General features: G+C 35.3%; 1 long non-coding RNA gene across 1 annotated transcript in view; it reads left to right on the forward strand.

Moving 5' to 3' along the window:
• The window catches only part of LOC144312876 (uncharacterized), a 53,139-nt gene that overhangs the window by 17,488 nt on the left and 11,468 nt on the right, over positions 1 to 24,183 (forward strand). The window contains exon 2 of the long non-coding RNA XR_013378519.1: positions 7,894 to 8,002. This is a non-coding gene — a long non-coding RNA (uncharacterized LOC144312876). The remainder of the gene's footprint in view (positions 1 to 7,893; positions 8,003 to 24,183) is intronic.

Consider the following 24,183-nt stretch of genomic DNA (forward strand, 5'->3'; position numbering starts at 1 on the left):
GGAAAAAATATATCCAGGAGTAAGTTGCATTAAAGGTAAGTTATTTGCAGAGGTGGATATAAAGTAAGAATGAACCATGGCATGAATACATGGAGGATGTATAAAGGAGAATGTTGGGATAAGAAAATTAAAGGGCAATTTCCTTTTATTTCCTTCATTTCTACCAAATGGGTCTAGAGATGCCAAGGATTAGCAAAAGCATGCCCTGAGTACCATGAGCTATTTGTGTAGGGAGAGGAGGGGACTGCTAAGAGATTCAAGTCATTTACATCCATGATTAGTAGCATCATTTTATTCAGAATCTGACACTATATTCTACATTATAAAAAGTAACTTTAAAGTCATAATTACATGTATCTAAGACTTAAACGATCTTTAAACCACAAGAATAGCAAGAATATAGTTATATAATCTCTCTCCCTTCATAATAGATTTTTGGGGGGGCAGTATTAGTACTTATATAAAAATACTAGTTTCTCTTTCAAACTGTGGCTTCTCTTCTTTTGTATTTATCTAAATATGGAGCCCCAAGCTTCGTTAGGATACATTTTTTTAAATCTCAGATTTATATCTATTTTTTTGTTTATTTTTTTATTGGAGTTCGATTTGCCAACATATAGCATAACACCCAGTGCTCATTCCCTCAACTGCCCCCATCAGTGCTCAGATTTGTACCTAAATGGCTTTTTATAACTTGACAAAATAAAATTGTATAAATGAATTTGATCGTTACATGGAATGCCTAAGATTTAATTAAGAAAATCCATGAACCAATTTGTTTCCAATTTCTTGTTTGTGATACATAAACTGAAACTGTGGAACAATTAGCCAGGTAAAACTGAGTGGTGCTCAGAGTTCAGCATCATGCCAGACAGAATTCAAAACACTAATGTGAAGTGTTCACACGATAAAAGCCATGTCTGATCTTTAGAAATGGAGGATGAAATTCATATTTTGAGAATGTGTGGGTTCAATTTAAAATGTCTGTTTATGAGGATTACCTTTAATCTAGCTTTCTCAAGAAGTAAGGGGGAAGGGAAAGACATTGCATTATTATGAGCAGAAGAAACAAATCTTGTGGTATTCCATTTTAAAGCTGTGCTACACCTAGAGTGATAGGTAGTAAAGCATCTTTATGTGCTTTTATTGAATGTCATCATGCTTTGTTGTTTAAATTACCAATCTTTTCTCAGGAAATGTTTAATTTAATCACATTTATTGTGCTCCTTATGAAAAAAGAAATCTGTGTAAATTAGACAATAAATAAATATTAAAAAATTAGACAATAGTAAAGTATATAAATTAGACAGTAAATAAAAATAAAATAGTACATAGTCTTGCCACTAAGTGATAACTGGTTAGCAATGTTTAGAGCCTTTAAGACTGATTTTGATGCCTATGTGTGTACATGGATATTTATAAAACTGGGATCATGCTATGAATACCATGTTCATATAATCTATTTTTCCTTATGTAATTTCACTATGTGATTTCTTTTTTATGAACATATTTTCATGTCATTGAATAAATACTGACATCATCATTTTTAATTACTACCTTTTAGGGGCACTTGGGTGATTCAGTGTAATAAGTATCCAATTCTTGGTTTCTGCTCAGGTAATGATCTCAAGGTCCTGAGATTGAATCTAACATCAGGCTCTGCGCTCAGCGTGGAATCTGCTTGATATTCTCTCTCTCCCTCTCTGCCCCTCCCTCTGCTTTCTCTCTTTAAATAAATAAATAAATAAATAAATAAATAAATAAAATCTTTTAAGAATTACTACATTTTATTGCACAAAATCAAGTACACATCCTCTTCGATTAGTCCATTAGTCATTAGAAATGACTTAAGACATTTTCAACTTTTGTTTTTAAAAATAATGTTCTAATGGATATAATCAGGAGAAAACAGTGCAATAAAAGCACACATGATGGACACTTAACCCAGTCCAGAAGGTCAGTTAAAACTTCTTAGAAGCTTAAACCTCTAGGCTGATGCATACAAGCTGAGACCTGAGAAACCCATCTGTATATGATGAAGAAAGACATAACCTAGGTTGAACGTCCTTTCTCTTTATTCTTAATACTTTTTAACCATTAATTTAGTAGAACATTCTTCAAATAGTTTTTTTTTCTCCCTGACCTTCAGAATTCAGAAATAAGGTTTTTTTTTTTTTTACATTTTCTCTCTCTTTCTCCCTCTCTCTACCATATTAATAATAATGCAGTATTTGTATAAGTACAATAAAATTTGTCTTTCTTTTCTTAGGATATATTTGAACAAACTGATTATAGAACCAAATTGCTTGCATTTTCTGGAGTACCATATTTGAGAATAATTTTGTTTACTAAGGCATAGCAAGTTCATCATTAATGAATAAGGATTATATTTCAGTTGTGGAATCAATGCCTATAAAGCCATACCAGGAAATTGGTCAGATCTCTGTTCTTTGGCTGACAAAGTAAGCCTTAAAGGTGATAAATGAGATCATTTCCTGTTAATCCAGAAACACTGCTGATTTGGGGTATCTTGGAAACAGAAAAGTCAATTGACATTTGCTTTATCTTTGCTCTTTAGAATCTTAAAGTCCATTCCAGGTCTTCTCCATAGAGCCTCCAAAAGTGGATTATAGGAATTACAAACTATGCCTCTTGAGCTGGGGCCAGTAGTTAGGGGAACTCAAGGAATAGTAAAGAACAAAAGATAAAATAGTAAAGAAATTCACAAGATGAAAATTAAACATGATTTACACTAGAGACAGGAAAAATCGTAAAAATTAAGTAAGGATCCAACATATAAGATAAATTTCTACATTATAACATAGTTTTGGTGAGGGCCATGTCATGAGCCAGAAAAAATATAGAGAAATCAGAATTCCTAGATCACACATAGCAACATACCAGCCATGCTGGCATATGAGGTATCACTTTTGTCTGTCACTTCTATTTTGGGTGAGGTGAGGTTGGTGACATTATACTGTGGTGAGTAAGAATTTCAGCATGCAAGAAACTGGCCCACAAAAGCTTGTGGGAAATAAGAGGAGCTAGAGGTTGGAAGGAAATATTCTAAGGCAGATCAACTGTGGCCACCTGACTCCCTGTGCAGACTGTCTGAAATTTTTAGCAATAATTTAAGAATAGGATAATGAAATAAATATTTGCCAGCAAAAAGCTGACAGGTTTGAACAAAGAGATGATGATTAAAAGAGGTGATAAAGAGATGTGGTGAAACAGATCAAAGAAGCTTTCATAGGTTTATTCATGTTCCAAAAGGATATTAGTATGCCTAATGTCCACATTCATTAGGCAAGTATTGCTGTGAGTTTTCCGAGTTGGGTTCATTTCATACAATTACAAAGGAAATGACCCATGTTATAGTTTTTATACTCATGACAATACCTTTCCAGTGTTTGCAGGAATTACAAGCAAAATATGCACAATTTGTTTATTTTTTCAATGTGTTTATTTTTTGTGCAGTCAGCTGGATAAGAGGTGAAAACATTTTTGAAGAGAATTTAAACTATATGTCGATATCACGGAATTTTTGCAGTTAAGGAGATTTATGAGAACCAACTTGTCAGACTCTCAGCAATCATGGTACGGTGGTTTCTCAAGTGATAGTAGAAGATAACAAGACAAATTGAACTTAATTTGTAAGGAAATTCCAAATGAGATAAAGACAAATCTACTTTTCTCTAAGAAAGTAAAAAAGTAAAAAGTAAGATTCAAAGCAGGGTTTTGAGTTGAGTAAATGGAGATCAATGTCTTTTTTTTTTTAATATGCTCTAAATTTTCTAGAGTCATTTATTGCCCAGATTTGCAGATATGTTAGTGTAAATGAAGGTTCAATTCCAGAGGAAGTTCTTAAGTTACAATAATTTGAAACACACTTTAAGTTATGGCAGAAATCCTTGGAAGATAAACCTCAGGATCTTTCTAGATAATCACAAATCTGGTGTACCTACATGCCTCAATATCCACAGTAACTAAAGACACTGTAGTGACCTTCTCTCAACAAGGTGACACACAAACCCTAGAATTTTGGAGATGTGTATATAAATCTTAAAATGAATAAAATATTTAAGTTTGTGACCCAACTGGGCAAACACAACATAAACTACAAAAATGTATCTGAAAAATCACCATGGATGATGTTAACCTAAAAATTCAGAATTTGATATGAGCCCTGAAAAAAAAATGTCATTAACCATTCTTTAAATGCCAACACTGAGTTCTCACTATTTGGTCAAAATTGATCAGTTAGTAGCACTGGGTCAATTAAGAAAAAACCTTTTGTATTTGAGAAACTAATTAAACCATTTTTTTATTACTTTGGCTTCTTTTGCTCATTTATTGGGCTATATTCTAACTCTTATCATTCAGGGACTCATGAAGCCTACCGTTGTGGATTTCTGGTCATAAGACCTGCTATAGAACACTATGTGGAACAAGAGGCCATTAAGTCAGGAGTAGTTGCTTGCATAAGACAGTTCCCTAAGATGTAGAACAAGTAAATGAGGCTCTTTTGATTACAAAACATAATCTAATTTGGGCTAATATATATACTCAGAAAGAAAACAATCACTTGGCCAGAGAAAAAGTTTTAGGGAATACTAATACCTTTTCTTAAAGGCCTACATGGTCTCATCTTACTTCTCTGTTTCTCTCTGGCTGTTTCTTCTATTCTATTATTATCCAGCCAATCTCATAAAACTAAAATATTGAGATTTTACAAATATAAAAATAAAAATCTTTTAAAAACCAAACATTTGAAAGAGAGTATGTCTGGTTGTCTTAGTGAAAACTAAGACTAATTCATGGCTCGAAGGCTAATCCAAGTTCTAGTACCCTCAGGTTAAGTGCCCAGGAATGTCCCCAAGAATGACTAGTTCTCTGCAAAGGACAGCTTAGAGCTATTTTATTGAACATGTAGTTTATGGATGTTTGTGTGTGTTTACAAGGAGCGTAGTGGTGACCAAGGAAGTTTCTGAGACATTAGGTATGACACATATGTCTACTATGGGTTAGAAGTCTTAGTAATAAATACTCTTCAGAAGAAAAAGCAAACAGGAAGCTAGTGGGTTTCAGTTACTATCTATGAAGTGAGTTAGTAATCATGACTATAAAACAGATATCACAAACTCAAACAAGGCCATGTACTAGAGTATGAAAGAAATTTATCAAGTTGTTTTCACACAGATACACATCATGTGCCTATTAAAACATATAGGAATATTCTTCCTCAAAATAAATGTGATTCTTCTAATTTCTTTCCTTGAATTCATTATGTCTCAGTTTTTTCCTAATTTTTGGTGGTGACATGGAGATAGAAATATTTTGCTGTAATAAATGAAAAACTCAGATTGAATTAGATGATAAATGAAAGCTGACCTGTGTTGGTGAGAGGGTGGAGAGAACTGGGGTGAACAGGAAACTCCAGTTTGTATAAAGGGACTAGTGCTATGTAGATTTCATAATTGTTATTCAAGAATATGGGCTTAGTGTAGCAATATTCTCCAGTGTTTTAAAAGAAGTCAGGAATTCAGAATATTTAAAGATTAAAAATAATCTCATTTTTGTATGTTGGCTGCCCCCCCTTCCAATTCTTCAGTGGAAATTATTCAAGGAAATACCTATTTGGGGGCTGTCCATAGGTCTCTAGCTTGTTACTATGTCTGGAAGAAGATGAGGTAAAAATTTCCTTTTCTTTTTATATTTTCAAGTAGTTTAATAACTTTCTTTCTTATTCTTTTTTCTTTTCTTTTCTTTTTTTTTTTTTTCTTTTTTTTTTTTTTTAATAGTGATGAGAAAAATGGGCTTGTTTGGGGATAGAAAGGGAGTTGCATGCCAGGGAACCTCTGCCCTACTCAACAGACAGATTTTTGAGTAGATGTTCCCTACATAATAAAGTATATTTTGAAAACTTAAAAAAAAAGTAGCTTGAATCCTTGAGAGTTGGAATAAAGAAGAAAGAGGCAATCAGAAAAGGTTTATCAAGTACCTATTTTTGTCACTGTGTGACTTCAGGCAAGTCATTTCTCTTGTGTGTAAATCGCTGAATCTGTGGATCTGCTAGACTAGATCACAAGTTCTCAAATTTGTTTGATATTAGAGAAACTGCAATTAAAATTCTAGTTGATTTTTAATTTATCAAAAGAGGAGAAATTGTACTAGTAGAAATTATGACAGGAGAAAAATATAATCACAACCATTTGCACATAGCCATGATAAATCAAGCTTTTGCAATGACTGTTTCTGGGTTTTTATATTTTTATCTGTTTGCTTCTTGCTTATTGACTTTTAACATCTGTTGGTACTTGTTAGTTAAGTGACTGTGGCACCAATATCTTAAGAGAAATCGTAAGAAACAAATTTATTTGAGAATATTTTCTCTATTGACTTTGTTTCTACAAATTGGGAAAAAAATTGCATTATTCAATTTTATAGTGGGAAATGTTGATCTAGCCATTGTGGGAACATACTTTAGGACACTAGAGTAAGTTCTCTAGGGCCCCTCTGAGCTGTAACATTCCATGCATCTACATTTTTCAAATGTGGCCAAGTAAGGTCTTAGCTGGAGAGAATTTTTTTAAAAATAAAATATAGCTGTGGGCTACTTTCTGTTAATTGAAACTAAGAAAACAGACATTTGAAGACAAGTGAAATAGTTTCAATGCATGCAAACTGTGTTCCAACAATAAACTTTTAGAGATTTGTCAAATTTATCTATAATCAAGTCTTCATCCAGAAATCTCCATTAATTCATTTTACTAATTTATTTCAGTGGCTACTGCCTACTAGGACATTTTCTATGTGCTGAGAATATAGCAGTGAACAAAACTGGAGAAAATTTCCACCTATATTTATTTATTTATTTATTTATTTATTTATTTATTTATTTTTTCCACCTTTTTTTTAAAAAAAGATTTTATTTATTTATTCATAAGGGACACAAGAAGAGAGGCAGAGACATAGGCAGAGAGAGAAGCAGGCTACCTGCAGGGAGTCTGATGGGGGACTGATCCCAGGACTCCAGCATCAAAACCTGAGCCAAAGGCAGATGTTCAATCACTGAGCCACCCAGGTGCCCTGAAAATTTCCACCTTAAAGAAGCTACATTAACAGAAAGAAATATGAAATACATAAAATACTAAAAATAGTATATTAGATAGTGATAAGATTTATGAAGAAAAGTGAAGCATAAATAGAGAAAAAAGTGCATAGTAGTGGCCGTGGTGGAGAGCAAAAATTTAAGATAAGGTAATCAGAAAAGGCTTCACTGTGAAGATGACTAAAGAGCAAAGATGGGAAGAAAGTCTGTGTGGGAATCCAGGGTAAGAAAGTTAGAGTACAAGGACCCTGAGCAAGGAGCATCCCTGTGATGTTCAAAAATCCAGTCTGTTTGGAGTGGATTGACTGAAGCTGAGTGCAGTAAAAGAAGAGATCAAGTAATGTAGGGATTTACAGGCCATTTAGAAAATTTGTCTTTTATTCAGAGATGAAAGCCAGTGGAAGATTTTGATTATTTTTTTAAAAAATCTATGCTTTTCTGAGATGAGAGTAAAATGGGGCATGTATGGAAGGGAAATGAGTGGTGACAAGGCAACTGCAATAATCTAGGTGTGAAAGGATGGTGGCTCAGACCTATATGGAGGTGATGAAAGGTGGTTAGATTCTGGATATGTTTTAAAGATAGAGATAATAGTATTTGTTGAAGAGATCAGATGTGTGGTGTGAAAGAACGAGAGGAGTCAAGTATGACTCCAAACTCACCACAGACAAACTCTTCTCTACTTGCAAATATTCCTATCTGAACCCCAACAGCTTATGATTAGAATACAGTGGATTCCTTAAAGTTTATTGTCAATTGCTAATTTTCTTTCCTCCTTTCAGAGGATGCCAAGATCATTAAAGCCAGGACTGGGACCCACATCAACATCATCTATAATCTATTGGATCATGATATTCCACTGAGCTCATCCATCAGTACTTCTACTAAATGGTATGCTTTATTCTCCTGGGTCCAATGCTTGTCATTATATTTAACACAGAATCATTGCTTCTAGTTATTAGGATAGCATCTTATCAAGAGCAAGTCTATCAACACCCAGGGCATGGGTGATACAGGAGGTGGCTCTGTGAGGAATAAACGTGTAAAGCCCTAAGTGCTTAACGATATTAGGTATTTATTATTATTGTTACTACTTGCTATTATTATTATAGATATTTGTTCAAGGAGTAGTATATTCCTATTATGTAGACCTGCACTGATAATTGTGGTAGCCACTGTTAATTTACATGTAGCTATCTAAATTTAAAGTCAATTAAAAATAAATAAAATTAAAAATTCAGTTCCTCAGTCCCAGCCATATTTAAATTACTCCTGTGTAGCTGGTGGCTATGGTATTGGACACTGCAGAATGGGGAAATTTACATTATATTTTTTTAAGATTTTTTTTTATTTATTCATGAGAGACACAGAGAAAGAGAGAGAGAGAGAGACAGAGAGAGAGAGAGAGAAAGAGAGAGAGGCAAAGACACAGGCAGAGGGAGAAGCAGGCTCCATGACAGGAGCCTGACGTGGGACTTGATCTCGAGTCTCCAAGATCACACCCTGGGCGGAAGGTGGTGCTAAATCACTAAGCCACCTGGGCTATCCAGAAATTTACATTATTGTAGACAGCTCTATTGGTGAGTACAGTTCGAGAGAATGGTTCCTGTCTTACTACTATTACAGAGGAGAGGAAGTGAGAGGACATCACTATACATACCATTCAGATGAGTTTCACCATAGGTGAACTGTCCTTCCTAACCTACTTGGAAATATTTGGGGGTTGTTTATACTAATGACTATGCCCTGGGATTCTAAGGGCTTTCAGATTACCTTTGTTGTTTGATACATCTTTTACAGGCAATGAATACCGTTACAATATTGTATGCATAAGCTGGAAATCAAGAACTTCTAATCACAGCCCTTAGAGGTATTTGTACATGAGGTACAAAGCTTTTGACTTGGTCAAATGACCTTTACTTGAACTTAAAAAGTTAATGTACATTTTAAAGGAAACGATTCTCACATGTTTTCACTTATTTATGCTTTTTTTTTTTTTCCCCAGCTTCTGGTTTGAAGACTTGTATCTGAAAAATCTTTGGGGATTTTCAAATGAGGATTAATATTAATTTTTTCTCTCCAAAATAGGAAGTTAAGTTTGGTCATGGGTAAATGACCACAAAACCTCAAATGTTTTAGTTTTCCTCCAGAGCTCAGATTTATCAGTTTAGAGCCAGACTTGGCAAGAGATGCTCTGTCATTCATGGGATTTAGTCCATTAATGAATTTTTTTTTCAAAAGATAAAGGGCAAGGTTGGATGATTTACATTAAAAACATTTAATTTGAAATAATGTAAACTGGAAACCATACACTCTGTTGAGACCCTTTACAAAGGAGTAAGTGGAACTTGGCAAACCTGCTACCAGTTGTCTTTTGGGAGATGCTGTACTGAACTAGCGAAACTGCAAGGCAGTGCCAACCCACTTTAGGATAACATCTGAAACTCTCCAGAACTCTGTTAAGTAGCCCAGTTAGTCATTGCTAGCACAGTGCATCTTATTACCCTATCACTCTGGCCACAGTTGACAGGCCTAAATTGGCCCAAAAGTTGCTAATAATCTGTGAGATATCCAGGCATAAGGTACTCACCTCTTGTATAGATGATATTTAGCCAAGAATACCAGACCCAAAAAATAGTGATAAAAATAAGTGATACTATACACTGTGATCTTGACTTATGCGAAGTACTATGACAAAAGTTTAACATAGTTATGCTTAAGGTGCACAACAACTCTTCATGATAAAGATTAATATACCATATACCCATTTTTAGTTGAGTAAATTGAAGTTCAGTTTACTGGAAATAATGTCTAAAAGCAGGATCATTTAGAATTTTCTCACTCCAATGTCAGATCTCTTTTTAATAGAGTATACTATTCCCTCCTTCTTTGAGTTTAAATTTAAAACCTATAGAAAGTGTTATTTGGATAATAGCAAAGGAGACATAGAAACAGAAACAAGGTATGTATGAGTCATCATAATTGGAGAGCAAACAGAACCTGCCACATCAAGCTGACAAGGTAGCTGGACGAGTTTTAGTCATCTTAATGCCTGGTTGTGAGTGTAGGATGTTAGCTCTCTTCTCTTACCTTGTTTGTATTTATTTGTATTTAAAAATAATTTAGAAAAAAAATAATTTAGAGTTTTCTGATTTTTATTCTAGTCCAAAACACTGTGTTAGTTTCTTTCCCTAATGATAAATTCCATTTTATAACAATTGAAAATTCCAAGGAGTACATTTCAGGGAAGTTATTATAGTTCATTTGAGGATAAAATCATTGGTATTTGACCTCATGTTGCCATTTGTAGCATGCAACAGCTTCTTAGAAATATATTGCCTTGTCAAGTCTTCTTAATTAAATCTTCCTGTAAATTTCTTAAAGGCAAAGTAAGTAAAAAGTAGCTATTGATGTGGTAATAATTATCTTATATTCAGTAGAATCTTGGACATGAATAATGAAATAATCAACATTCTATGATAATGAAAAATAGGAACAGTGAATTTGATGAAGTCTCTTCTTTTTCTTTTTATAGCCAAACTTTGGCCTTGTATGCCATCTCATATCCACTGGGCCTCAAGGAGGAACATACTAACTAGTGTCCTTGTAAATCTGAGACTTGGGCCTTGGGGGCATTCAGCCCAATCAGAATTTGGAACTTGGATTTAATTCATTGCTAAATATTATTCTTGTAGCACTGTCTCCATTGCACACTACTGTCCTTAGACTTGGGAAAGAAGGAACCCTGGGCCACAGAGAGTCCATGCTTTAGAATGCTTCCTTCAAAATGTTCAGTTTCCCCCTTATTGCCTCGGATGAGATGAGGCCAGCAGTGCCATCAGGGAGAGTCTCCCTGAGCCTGGACAGAAACCAGTTTGTGCTTTTCTTCCCTCTGTGGCACGGCATAGGCAGGGATAGATGCCATCCTGGCACCATTGAGGTTAGGCTTCAATAAGAGAAATATTAGGTCAGTTGATATGGGTCAGGGGGTAGGACAGCTCTGATAGACCTATTTTGGGCTGACTTTACTGAGGAAATTTCAGGATAATGGGAGGGACCCTTAGTGCAGTGGCAGATGGTTCACTCCCAATCTACGATTCCAAGGGCTGAACTATGCCTTGATAGATGGCTTTGAAAGAGGATCCAAGAGCTGTGAACTTTGGGTCTAGAGGGGAATTCCCATTTCCTGAAGAAATCTCTATGACAGATTCCATAGTAGCATCTACAGTGACAGTCCTTGCAAAGAATACATTGTCAATTACAGCAATCCAGGGCCAACTTCATATTCATTGGTAAAGACAGAAATTCACTCCCTTGAAGCTTCTTATCTTCTGACAAAAAAAAAAAAATTGTCAGTCTATGGGTAGTCCAGTGTTTCATTAAGGATGATCCAACCACTACTTTGTCCTTGAGAAATTTCATATCTAGAGAAAACTTGCTGTTCTGTGATAGTGGTCCAACTTAGCCAAATCTCTTCTGGCTCATGACTGAATTTATATTGAATTACTTTGCACTTCTAATTTGAGGATGCATATTCAATTACAAGACAATCTTTAAAAGTTTGTGACTCTGCAATATTTCTATCCTTTCTATCATAAGGGGTCCTTAATTATTCATTAAATATCCCTCCACCTCCATCACCTCATTATTGTTATTTGGAATTTTAATTTTGTGCCTTTTTTGAAAAAAAGTTTTTAATGCTCGTCACCCAGTAGCTAATTAATCTAACATATTTGATCAGTTTTTGCTATTTCTTGCCCTTCTTCTAGATTCACTCATTGCCAGCTAAAACATATCTCAAATAAAAACTGTATATTATATAAGTATGTTTATAAGTGGGTGTAAGGGTATATATATGAGTGTAACTACGTGTGACTGGGTTATGTGAGTTTACCATATATATGTGTGAGTATGTGGGTACACATTTTTTTTTTTGCCCTCTCTCACATGTTCCTCCAAATCCCGTCTCAGATTTTACATCTCAGCATCAAGCACACATGCCTTCATCTCTTTGCCCATACTGCTGTACTTTTGCCTCCAATGTCCTCTTTATGCTTGTAAAACTCCTAATCTGTTTCCAATGGCCAAGTCAGGTATCCTAATGTATTCCCTTAGGAATATTTTTCCTGTGTATACTCATCAATATTTAAGAGGTACTAAAAAATAGCCTTTTGTACAAAGTATCCTGGATGTTGAGAATTTAATAGTGGACAAGAACAGATATACTCTGCCCAAGTGGAACTTACATATTAATGGAGGAGATAGGCATTAATCAAATGATCACTGAATAAATGGAGAGTTGCATCTGTGCTATAACTGCTATCAAAGGTAGAGTCATGGTACTATCTGAGCCTGTCATTAAGAAATCTGACATTGTGGAGATTTCCTTGACATTTCTACAGAATTAAACACTCCCTTCTCCATATTGTGTGTATGGTTCCATTGTTACAGTGATTAAAAGGAATTTAAATGTATTTATTTATACATCTATTTTCACCACTAAGCTGTGAGATGCTTAGTAACTTCTGAATCTCTATATTGAGCAGATTATCAAGCAAATAGTAGGAATGTATTCAAATTGAAAAATTATGAGCTGTTTTCTGATTCAGTTAAAGTATAACTTTAGTAATGGATTATAAGAAAATTTATAAAGGATCATTTTTTATTCCTATTATTTATTTTCTCTAAAACAAGACATTCAGTGTCTAGTTGCTTTGCAGAAAACAGTACCATCCTCTAATAATTATACGCTTTTTAGCATTCTTTCTTATAGGTCATGGACTATTCTAGCACTTATTTGCTAGCTTTGAGGTTGGAAAATGAGGGAACAGCATTCACTAGTTCAATTATGAATTATTTCAAAGGTCAGAGCACAAGAGCACAAACTACACTAGTGCCTTTCAGGAATGGAAAGTGATGAACATCTATTTGATGAAATAAATATTGTAATGAGGAGAGCAAAAATAGCCAAACAACTATAACAAACATTTTTGAATAAATAAGAGAATGATAAAGCAATGTTAAATGTTTTCTATGATTTCCTGATCTTGTATATTTTAAAATATTTAACATAAAAATGATCAGAGAATGGACTCTAAGTAGATATTAGTACATTTCTTTACATTGAAATTAAGTATGCTGAGTGCAGTCCATACAGAGGCAAGATTATTTCCATACATTCCAACTCCACCCTCTTCCCTTTTCTAAAATGAAGTTAAAGATAGAAGTTGTACTTTGGATTTTGGCTCATAATCCTTTCCTAGTGACCGTCTGTCAAGTGCTTCTCTAGGCAGCTGCTTCACTGGCTGCACAACCCAGAGCTGGGAACTATCAAAGCCACAGACAGGCTAATAGAATGCATAGTTCACACTTTTATGTCTGGGTACAAAGTCCTGGTCCTGGAATGTCCTAAAGATTCTTTGTAAGACTAATGATGATCCAGAGATCCTTTGATTCTTTATTATCTTCTTTTTTTAAAATTTTTATTTATTTAGAATAGTCACAGAGAGAGAGGCAGAGACACAGGCAGAGGGAGAAGCAGGCTCCATGCACCTGGAGCCCGACGTGGGACTCAATCCCGGGTCTCCAGGATCGTGCCCTGGGCCAAAGGCAGGCGCTAAACCGCTGCGCCACCCAGGGATCCCTCTTTATTATCTTCTGAATCTGTTTTTATCTGCACCTAAAGGTCTCAATAAACTCCTCAAAAGATCATTATCATTACCTTTTTGATTATAGCCATCCTAGTGTGTATAACATAGTATCTCATTATGGTTTTGATTTATAATTTCCTAATGACTAATGATGGTGAACACCTTATCATGTGCTTATTGGTCATTTGTCTATTTTCTCTGGAGAAATATCTATTAAGTCTTTGGCTCATTTTAAAATTGAGTTGTCTTTTTACTGTTGAGTTGTAAGAGTTCTTCATATATTTTGGATACTAGTCTCATATCATGTATATGATTTACAATTATTTTCTCCCATTTGATGAGTTGACTTTTCACTATCTTGATAAGTCTTTTGAAGCACAAAAGTTTGTGATTTTGATGAAGACAAATTTATCTATTTTTCTTTTCCTTTTTTTAAGTTTTTATTTACTTATCCATGAGAAGCAGAAGAGAGGCAGAGACATCATCAGAGGGAGAAGCAGGCTCCTTTTGAGTAGCCTGATTTGGGACTTCATTTCAGAAACATGGATCATGCCCTGAGCCAAAGGCAGATGCTCAACCACCCAAGACGCTGAGCCACCCAAGCATCCCAAATTTATTTATTTTTCTTTTGGTTGTTGGGTTTTTAGTGTTACATCTAAGAAATTGCTAATCCAAGATCATGCAGATTTACATGTTTTATTCTAAGAGTTTTATAGTTTTAACTCTTTTGTTTAGGCCTATGATTCATTTGAGCTAATTTTTATATGTGGTGTGAGGTCCAACTTCATTCTTTTAAATGTGGATATCCAATTCTCTCAGTACTATTTGTTGAAAAGACTATTTCTCCCCCAGTGAATGGTCTTGGCATTCTTATTGAAAATTAATTGACCATACGGGCAAGGTTTATTTCTGAACATTTAATTCTGTTCCACTGGTCTATTTTTTTGTTTTATCATACTATCTTGATTAATGTAGCTTTGTACTATGTTTAGAAATCAGGAAATTTCTCAAAACTCCTCCATTTGTGTTATTTTTCAGATTGGTTTGGCTATTCTGGATCCCTTGCCTTTCCATATTAATTTTAGGATCATTTTGTTCATTCCTTCAAAAAAAAAGCAGTTAGAATTTTCATAGGATTGGTATTGCATTTGTAGATCAACTGGGAAATACTGGTCTTAACATCTTAATATAAAGCCTTACAATTCATCAACACAGGATGTGTTTCCATTTTTAAAATATCTTCTTTAATTACTTTCAACAATGTTTTGTAGTTTCCTTTTCTCTAATTCTTCTATACCATAGCCCATATGCCCAACTTCAGGCCATGCTGCTACCTGTCCTGGGAATGTAAAAATCATTCATCGATTGTATAATCAGTTTTGAGGGCTAAGAGTAGTGGTAGAAGAAGTGCAGGCATTGAGAGGCTGAACAGAGAAAATGAAATTTCAGGTAAAAACTAAGAGATAGGAAAAGGAATTCTATTTATGACTGAAACAACTTAAGTAGTTCACGAATAAGTAATTCATGACAACTTCAACTACTTGAAAGTAACTTGTTCTTGAATCAACAATTTTCCCTTTTGTACAATAGCTCTTGAGAATTAAATTCAATGATAGCACTAGCATTGTTCAGATACTTTATTCAACTTCTTGTTTCAGAATTGCATTTGGGGACCCTAATATGGTCCTAGGAACACTCCATGGTGGTTGTGTAGTAATATTATCACTACTTTATTAAAATAAATGAAATATAACTATAATGTAATAATGTTACTTTCTTAATGGACATTGGAAATTGTAGTGACGATTTCTTGAGAGATGAATTTGTGCTTACTTCTAGGTATATTTTTTCCTTCCCAGTTCCCAGAAAGTGGACAGGTTCTTTTTGTTCTTTTGTTCTAAGGGTACTTTTTGTTTCTTCACTGAGCAAGGTATTCTGTACACGAACTCTTTCTAGCTTTGGTATATTTGTGTTTTAAAAGCATGTACTACTTAATGATATTAAAGGGTACTGGTGATAAAGAGGTAGGAGAAGGAACTAGAAGGACTCAAAGTAAAAAGTAACCCCAGACTGGTGAATGGATGAAAAGTTCAGATTTTTCTGGGAGTTGGGACCTATGATCTATTTCATTAAAAGTGGCACAAATTATTGACCAGGTTCTTCCTGACATCAGAAGAAGGGGCAGTTTCACAGTGTGCATATGGAGACTGGGTGATGGGTATTGGTGATTCTAGAAAATTCTTCTGCCTAGTGAAAACAAAGAGATATTGGATATTAAGAGACCATGAGTGTTTCGATAAGAATAATATGGTGATCAGGATGTCCCAAAGACTTGAGAAAGCCTAGAAATAGGATTGTATGTAGGATTTCTAAGTTCACATATGATTGTGGAAGTCAGTAAGGAATGGTATGAGAAGAAACCTCCAATAATAACTAATACTGATATTCATATCAACCCTTACAGGAAGGTATTCAAGTTTGAATTAATTAAATTTAAAGAAAATAAAGTCATGAGACATTTCTGGGATACCTGAGTACTTCATAGAATAAGATTTACCCCTGGAATACTATTTTTGATATAAATAACAAAGTAGGATCTGCTCAACTATACTGAACTATTGTGAAATAAAACAGCTCCTTCGGAAGATGGCTTTGAAGTGCAATCTTCATTTGGATATGACTTCTAATTGGTGCATCATAAATCTGTAATAACCTGATGTTCATGTGGGGACAGGATTATATGTAGTTCAAAGTGTAGTGAAATTTGAGAGATGTTGGTGAATAAGGGTCGTGATGCCTTAGGTCTGGCTTTCCTCCTATATGGAAACACACAAAGTTTTCCTGGGACACAGAACATGCAAATTGTGATTCTTGCTTTCTTGTTTTTATCACAAGGCATAAGTTAACTTCAGATACAGCTTTATAGTAAACATTTCAAACATTACGCTGATATGAAAATAAAAAATCTTATAGTTAAATTATAAAGTTATTACTGTTATGCCCCTTAGTCTTAGAATTATAAGGCTTATAATTCCTTATAATTCTACGTAATCTGCCCATACCTCATGCCATAGCACATATAGGACAATAGCAGGCAATAGCTTGACACTAAAGTATTTCTTCCTAGGCTCTCTGACTTGCTTGCTCATCCTGTTCTGTTCTCTTCCCACTGGATCTTCAGTGCTTTAGCTTTTTAATTTTGTCCAATGTATTAGTTTTTGGACCTCCTCTTTGATTTTTGTGTTATTTGTATGTATGAACTGAATTCTCTGCTGTTGGACTCTTTTCCTTTCTTAATGCACTTGATTCAAAATTTTACACTTTTCCTGGCTTTTAATACTTTCATCAAGATAAAAGATACTTGGTTTACTAGTCTTGGTACATAAGGTCCCATACATCTTCTGGGATATGGAACGATAAATTTCTGTTGTTTAAGCCTCCCCCCCCCCTTTTTGTGGAGGTTTGTAATGGCAGACCCAGCAAACTAATATATGTTCTTAAACATGAAATCTGTATTCTTACTTAAAAGACCACTGCTCTTTTTCAAAATTATATTTTGAATTTGATTGGCTGTGTCTTTCTCTTTTTTTAAGATTTTAATCATCTATTCATGAGAGACACACAGAGAGAGACAGAGACATAGGCAGAGGGAGAAGCAGGCTTCCTGCATGGAGCCTGATAGGGAACTGGGTTCCAGGACCCTGGGATCACGACCTGTGCCAAAGGCAGATGCTCAACCACTGAGCCACGCAGGCACCCCTGATTGGCTGTGTCTTATGCAACATAGATTTTTATACATTTTTTTCAACTATCCAATTTGAATGATAAATACTTTACTACTTTTCTGCATTTTAAAAGAGCAACCAGAATGACATATGTGGGATATGGAATTGCCCTCATAGTTCATAAGCTGCAAACCCATCATATGCAAAGTGTTTATTTACCAAGCAAGTTAAATTAACAGAAATATCACCTTGAATTAACCTTATTCTCAATCCCCTTTAGGGAAGGGGAAGTTAGGTTTGACCTTAACTTTACCCTGGTCTGGGTTCCTTAAAAGGAAGAAAATTTGGCATGGCTACCAGTTATATTCGGCCTTTTACAACTTGAGTCTTTCTTGTAACTTCCTTCCTCTCTTCCTCCCTATGCCTTCCAATTAATTCAGCTGTAGCTTATTAACTACTATTTCTGCAGTCTCAGTACATTTTCCTGTATACTTTCAACTACTCCTCAGGAACCCATGTTAACCAGGCACCATGCTGGGCACTGGAAATAGAACAGTCAACAAGACAGGAACAGGACTTGTAAAGAACCCTTTAGCATTGTGTGGAGGTTGAGAAGAGTTAAAGTATAACACTTTGTATCCTAAATTTTTGTACTATCTTCTTGAGCTGTAAAACTATCATGGTGACTCTAATTATATCCTGACACAGACATGATTACATATCTTCTATATGCACACCAATGGATTCTGACATCCTGGGTACACAAAGATGTGGAATCAATGTTTCTTCCAGGTGAATATCTCTAATATCTTGGCAATCCAAGGCACTTCTTGCTTTTTTCTTTTTCATTTCATTTCTTTTTGTTTTAGTTAAATTTTTATGTTTTTTTCCAAGTAATAAATGCACATAGTTTAAGAAATCATGTGAAGCTAATGAACTATTGGGACTTCATCAAGATAAGAAGCTTTTGCACAGCAAAGGATACAGTCAACAAAACCAAAAGACAACCTACAGAATGGGAGAAGATATTTGCAAATGACATATCAGATAAAGGGCTAGTTTCCAAGATCTATAAAGAACTTCTTAAACTCAACAACAAAGAAACAAACAATCCAATCATGAAATGGGCAAAAGACATGAAGAGAAATCTCACAGAGGAAGACAGACATGGCCAACATGCACATGAGGAAATGCTCTGCATCACCTGCCATCAGGGAAATACAAATCAAAACCACAATGTTGGTGGGAATGTGAACTGGTGCAGCCACTCTGGAAAACTGTGTGGAGGTTCCTCAAACAGTTAAAAATATACCTGCCCTACGACCCAGCAATTGCACTGTTGGGGATTTACCCCAAAGATACAGATGCAATGAAACGCCGAGACACCTGCACCCCGATGTTTATAGCAGCAATGGCCACGATAGCCAAACTGTGGAAGGAGCCTCGGTGTCCAACGAAAGATGAGTGGATAAAGAAGATGTGGTTTACATAAATACAATGGAATATTACTCAGCTATTAGAAATGACAAATACCCACCATTTGCTTCAACGTGGATGGAACTGGAGGGTATTATGCTGAGTGAAGTAAGTCAATCGGAGAAGGACAAACAGTGTATGTTCTCAATATAAATAATAGTGAAAGGGAATATAAGGGAAGAGAGAAGAAGTGTGTGGGAAATATCAGAAAGGGAGACAGAACATAAAGACTCCTAACTCTGGGAAACGAACTAGGGGTGATGGAAGGGGAGGAGGGTGGGGGGTGGGGGTGAATGGGTGATGGGCATTGAGGGGGGTACTTGACGGGATGAGCACTGGGTGTTATTCTGTAAGTTGGCAAATTGAACACCAATAAAAAATAAATTTATTATAAAAAAATAAAAGCTTCTAAATGAAAAGCTGGATCCTTTCTCTTACGCCACTCACTATTCCATGCTCCAGAAGCAACAACTTTTAACTTTTTGCCCCTGCTACTTCTTCTATATTTATATTCCTAACTGACATATCAGTTTTATGTATGGTTTATTGACTTCCTGTTGTAGTGCTTAAGAATTTCATCCTTCCTAGCACTGCCTGTCATCACCGCACATCAGCTTCATTCTCTTCAGCTTCCTAATAGTTTTATCACATGCTTTATAGTAAACAGCCATGTTTTAGCAGTGTTGTGATTATGTAAATAAGAAACATTGCTATTCTAAGTTCCTTTCTCAGACAACTTTTGGCTTTTCTATAATAATTAATAATTAATAATTGCTTATTTGACAGATCCCTCTGTTTAGGGTACAGACTTTGAATAATCCCCTTGCTTTCAGCCTGGTGTCTCTCCAATGGCCTTGCCTAACCTGATGCCCAGTGGCCCTACCCCTGAACCCTCAAAGGTTCTGCAGAGTGACCTGACTAACTTTCGTTAAGGCTTCATCCCTGCAGATACTTAGTCTGTCATGTCCTATGTTCTATTCAGTCAGTAACCAGGCTTATACCTACCTGGTAGCATCAATACTTCTTCTTCTATATTTTAGTTTTTCTTAAGATTTATTTATCCATTTTAGAGAGGAAGACAGTGAGTGTGGGGAAGGGCAGAGGGAGAGGATATCCAAGTAGACCTCGGATGCACTGGCTCAATCTCACAACCCATGAGATCAGGATCTGAGTTGAAACTGAGTCTGACGCTTAATGGACTGAACCAACCAGGCACCCCCTACATAATAATTTTTAAAGACTTAGGAAAGAAAAGAAACTTAACATGCATATTTAAAAGTCCAAAATTCTTCTCTTAGTAAATTACATATTTCTTTCTTATGGACTTGAGACTAACAGGCATCTTTCTCCAAGCTATCTCTAAGGTAGTCTCATTCATTCTCATCTCAAGCATCTGATATAAAACATTCACTATTTTCTTTCTTGACCTTCTCTGTAACTCTCCCTCTTTCCCAACCTCTTCCACTTTACCAGTGGTCCTTAGATTGAGGGGAAAATGTCAAATAGTATAATGTGCTCAATGGGTAAATACTCTTACATATATGAATTGCAGTTACTTTAACAAAAAATTAGGGAGTCAATCATCTACATGGTAATAACTTTTCTTACTTCAATATGTCTATGACAAATAAAATATTTTCTTAATTGATAAGGCAACAGAAATTATACCAGGGAGAGAAAGGGCTTTCAAAGTTCAGAATATTGAGGGACTAATTTATCACCTCACTTCATTCTCACTAATGACCTGAATTACATATCACTGTATTTGAATAATTAGTGAGATGCCTATGTTAGTCCAGGTGCTATAAGGCTAGAGATGGAGTCTAAACTGGGAATCTTCAGCACAATTTAAACTTATTGGTAGAAATGGCAGCCTTCTGTAGTTGATATTCCTAGACTGCTTCGTTTGTAATTTTACTGATTGTTTGGCATGTATATCCCATACCAGTGTTCTTGTTAACATACAGGAAAATAACCTCATGATGACATAGTGTTGGTAAATAATTTCATTATTAATCAAAAAAGAAATGTCATCAATACCACTAGAATTCATGCTCTGAGTATTTTGATACATCTTGGCTTTAGGAGGAAAGGGCAATATCTTTCATATTTCTAGCACAGGGCTTGAGAGATAGTATTCCAAAGACCCCCCAAAAGTATTCCACCATTGGCACTACCTAATCTAGCTGAGGCAGGGCACAGTCTCTAATAGTTGCCTTCTGGACCACTTTGATTCCACCTTGAAAGAGCAAGATTTCATTACCTAGAAATTGTCCTGCATCCTATATATGCAAGGAATGAAAATATTCATGGTATTTCATGAGCAATTTGTGTTGTAAATACATCTTTCCTGAGAGAAAAAGCATGTTCTTATGTTAGGATGCAATGTTGGGCAAGGCAGACATACAAGCTTACACATCTAGTTTGCCACAGTATCCCAATGTCTAGCATAGAATGGACACCCAACAAATATCTGATTTTTGGTAATGCATCTTTGCCATCATAGAATTTACAGCCAAGTTGGCAAAAGAAAGCATATCATAAGAAATTATAATAAAATATTATAAATACAGAGGTAAATGGGGGCTTTATGGGTGGCATTTAACCCAGATTTGGAGAATTAATGAAGAGCTTTTTTTTTTTTTTTTTTTTTTTTTTAGTGAGGAGCTCTTAAGAAAGTGATGTCACAGTGAGAACTGAGATGAAGTGGTACATAGCCAGCCAGTGGTGGCTATATGTGTAATAGAGAGAATATGGGGGAAGGGGAACATTTAAGCAGGGACTGTTCTAGCAAGAGGGAATAGCAGGAGCTAAGGCTTGGAGAAGAGACAGAATTTAGAAAGAAACTGACTATGACTGGACAGTAGAATGAATGGAGTGACTAAAAATAAAGGAGAGGAGGCAATAAGGAAGAGGCATAACGTTTGTGTTTAAGAGTTCTGAATTTTATTCTAAATGCCATGGGCAACTATTGAAGGGTTCTAAGCCAGGGAGTGACAGAATTTAGCATGTCAGCTGGCATGATGTTCTCACAGAGATTTGGATTCTTGAGTTCAGTGGAAAGGCTAAGGGGCAAACATCATTCCTTTTCTTGGTCATATTCCAAGGTATATTTTTGAATGTTGGCAAACTGAAATTCAAAACTCCTACCAAAACTAAAATAACTCATTGGATCTGATCCTAGCTATTCTTAATTACTTTCCAGATTCTGTGTAAAGTTGACAACTGGTATTTATTAAGGTGGAATCCATTCTCAAGACTCCTGGAAGTAAGGGAGTATCAAAGAAGTTGCTCAAGCCCAAAATGTCATTTCTTTCCAGCTGTCCCCAACAACTTGTAGACAACATTTCCTAATCTTATGGGGTTTGAAATTTGTTACAAAAATCCATGCTGGATTTAATACTCAAATTAGGATATATCATTCCAATAAGGCAATATCCCAAATTAATATTTATTATTTTTCAGGATCACTAGAGGAACTATGTGGCAGGATATTTTGTTCTATCCATCACGTTGATGAAGTAGGCCACCGAACTCTTTGGTAAAACTGAACCTGGTGATTACATCATGAAAGTTTATCGTAGTGTTTTTCCATTCTTCCTATCAAGCATGTGTTCATTAGTGCTGGCACAACATCACCTATCATTCTCCTAACGGTGAAAACTCACCATGCAGCAGTGCCAGGTTGGCTCCTATGGTGTTTCCTCCTTGAGCACTCTGTGTATTGACTCTGACTTACTTTGTTTCTCTGCTTCCCCCTCTATTATTCCTGGAACCTGGTAATAGAATCCAGTGATGGAAGAACCACAGAAAAAGCTTGTAATTAGATGGACCTGGGTTTAAATCTTGATTTTTATTATGTACTGAGTATATTACCAGGGCCATAATATCTATTTTCTCAACTTCATTTTCTTCTTATAAAAGAATACCCAATATATAAGATTGTTCTAAGGACGAAATGAGATGATAGAAATCAAGTACCTAGTCCAATACCTAGTATAATTAATGCCAGTAAATTCATGAGGAAAATGAGAACCTTTGGCATTTGCCATTATGAAAACCAAATCAGGACTTTAAAATTAGCTAACACTTCAGCTTAGAGGAACATATACAAATCACATGCAGATGTAGCCTTTACCCTGAGGAAAATCCCAAAAGACAAGTTGCTTATTGTCATCAACAAGAAAATGTCACAGGATTTGAGGAAGGAATGGTCAGTGTGGGATTTGAGATATTGTTTCATATTGTTTGCTCATCTGTAAAATTAATATTTTAGACTAAATGACTTCTAAGTAGTTTCAATTCTATATTTCTAAAGTGCCAGGGTATGTTTTAACCATATTATAATTTTACTAAGGGCTAAGGCCATTAAACATCTATGTATAGCTAAGAACATAGTTGTACAGTGTTGTGTGTGCAGGGGGGAGGGTGGTATCCACAGAGCATATAAAAAAATCCATAAAATTCAAGAATATTTATTTTTGGTTCTTTATGTTGTCCAAAAATTTCAATCACAATTACCACAGGGATTTTAATAAATTCTTACTCCTAACTCCACCCATGTTTATGATGGCTTGACTTTTCCTTTTTCCTTAATAGTCTTGCATAAATCTGCCATTTTTTATGTGTGTAAGTAATTCAAATGGTTGATAATTCACGTGTGTGTGTGTGTATGTGTGTGCATGCGTGTGCTAGAGACAGACCTTTTGACTTCAAGTGTTGGCCTTGACTTTAGAGAGATCGTGAAAGGCTCTGCTTATTCCAAATTTCTCTCTCACTCATTCAATATGGATTTTTTAAATGTCTTATAGAGTGTCTCTTAGAAATACCTCAAACCTCATGACTTCAATCCCCACCTATATATTAGTAATTCCTCAAACAATATTTCTAGCCCTCCAGAGAAAGCCCAATCCAAAAACACATATTTCAAAGGAAACCAGTGTATTCAGCAGACTATTAGCAAGGCAAGGTGATTGATTTTTTTCCTTCATTTATTCTCAGTGTAATTTGCTTCCTCATTGTTATGAGTGGTTTATTTCATTGGAAATGGCATCTTCTCCTCTATTTTGTCACTTTTTGTTTTGGCAGACAGCTGGTAGAAAACTACGGGAGTATGCAAAGTAATGGGGGGTGGAAGTAGTCTTTCTTTTTTTTTTTGCAAGAAATGCAGGTTACGCTAGATATTGTTAGGAAATGAAACAGCAATAAAATAACTGAACAT

This window comes from Canis aureus, chromosome 4, assembly GCF_053574225.1.
Source record: "Canis aureus isolate CA01 chromosome 4, VMU_Caureus_v.1.0, whole genome shotgun sequence".
Classification (NCBI taxonomy): Eukaryota; Metazoa; Chordata; class Mammalia; order Carnivora; family Canidae; genus Canis; species Canis aureus.